This window comes from Triticum aestivum, unplaced genomic scaffold, assembly GCF_018294505.1.
Source record: "Triticum aestivum cultivar Chinese Spring unplaced genomic scaffold, IWGSC CS RefSeq v2.1 scaffold41350, whole genome shotgun sequence".
In the NCBI taxonomy this organism is placed as follows: domain Eukaryota; kingdom Viridiplantae; phylum Streptophyta; class Magnoliopsida; order Poales; family Poaceae; genus Triticum; species Triticum aestivum.
This window is the reverse complement of record NW_025262004.1, coordinates 1-1,638: the sequence shown is the minus strand read 5'-3', so window position 1 is coordinate 1,638 and position 1,638 is coordinate 1. Positions and strand designations below refer to the sequence as shown.

Below are 1,638 nucleotides of genomic sequence, written 5' to 3'. Positions count from 1 at the left end.
TGTTCATCTACTATGCTAGTCCGCATGATTAGTTCAATCTTTGTTATTGCCGTCATGATTTATTTCATGTTTATTCGGATTAAATCTCGTAGTAATTTTCTCAATATGCACTAGTTTAGCTAGGAAACTACAGTAGCACAATGTCAGCACTGCACTTGGTGCCACGATTAGTTACTAATGCCAAGTGATTAGAAGCTCGTTACAGGTGTATATAATTGCTGGTGCTGGAAGGAACCAAGAATGTCCATCAGCTAGAAAAGAAAAAAGACAAGGCATGAGCGGACACTTGTAGATTCATGGGAAGCTCCAGAGCAAGTCACGGACATATGTGAACCACAACGCTCTCGTCTCATTTGCATTTCCCCAATAATCTATCTATCTATCTATCTATTTATCTATATCTATCTATCTATCTATCTATCTATCTATCTATCTATCTATCAATCAATCAAATTTTAGACTTCCAAGAAATTCTCATGTTAATCAGATTTTACGAGCCGTTAATCTGGTGGGACCGAATTATAACGGTATAGATTAACCTTCGTTGAAAAATTAAATTGAAGCTAAAAGAGAAAACCGTAAAATATCTACCTATTGCTCTCGAAGTAAAAAACAACAAGCAGAAGAAATCGTGGTCTCTCTTTCAATCTCTCACGTCTCTCTCCTTCTCTCTCTATTTTTTTTGCGCATCTCTCCTTCTCTCTCTCAAACTCTCAGTTTTCCACGACTCTCTCTCTCTCTCTCAAACTCATATCTCCCTTTATCAATCGTGGTCTCTCTCAATCTCTCATGTCTCTCCCTCTCTTAAACTCTCATATCTCTCTTCCTCCCTCATGTCCTTCTTACTACCCACGTGGAAAGCAGATCGGCATCTCTCCCAAAATTGGAGCAAGGAAGTTGGGGCATGGAATCTGTGCGCTCGCCCATCGATCTTATCACATTAGAAATTGTTTCTAGTTTAGCTCAGGTTCCTCTTCTCACACTGATTTGCTTTGAATTTGCTTTTTCTGGTTTATAATTGAATTGACCAATCAGATCACCCAGCATGTGGCAGTAGAGAATCAGATTGGGGATACACTTGGTCAGAATTGAAGACACCGTCATTGATGATAAGGCTAACCATCAAACACATGGATGAACTGCGCCCTGCCCCTGGACGCAGCTGCAGGTCGCTGTTCATGACCACCACCACCAAGTTCTACATATGGCCGTATGCTCCACTGCTCTAAGATGATGTTGCCCTTTTCAGTTGTATTTCAGTAGTAGATCTGTAGTTACGTTCACGCACTACTTACTAGCGCTACTAGTAGAAAAGGGGGCATTTGTCCCGGTTCGTAAGGGCCTTTAGTCCCGGTTCATGAACTGGGACTAATGGATCGTTATTAATACCTCCCCCTTTAGTCCCGGTTCTAACACAAACCGGGACAAATGGTCCTCCACGTGGCCGGTGCGCCGAGCCCAGGCAGGGGGCCTTTGGTCCCGGTTGGTGGCACCAACCGGGACCAAAAGGCGATGTTTTTCTTTTTTTTAAAGAAAAAATGGCTGCTTTAGGGGTTTTGGGGGTTATATTTAGGTTGTTATTAGCTAGCTAATAGAGAGAAGTGTCCTCTCTTATATCTTCGTCTTTGGTTTACCAAC

The 1,638-nt window shown here is 42.1% G+C and overlaps 1 long non-coding RNA gene across 1 annotated transcript; it reads left to right on the top strand.

The window, feature by feature from the left end:
- The first annotated feature begins 747 nt into the window (after positions 1-747).
- On the top strand, positions 748-1,338 carry LOC123177825 (uncharacterized). The gene is made up of 2 exons (XR_006489145.1): positions 748-967; positions 1,036-1,338. It is a non-coding gene; the product is annotated as an uncharacterized lncRNA (long non-coding RNA).
- Positions 1,339-1,638: the final 300 nt, after the last annotated feature.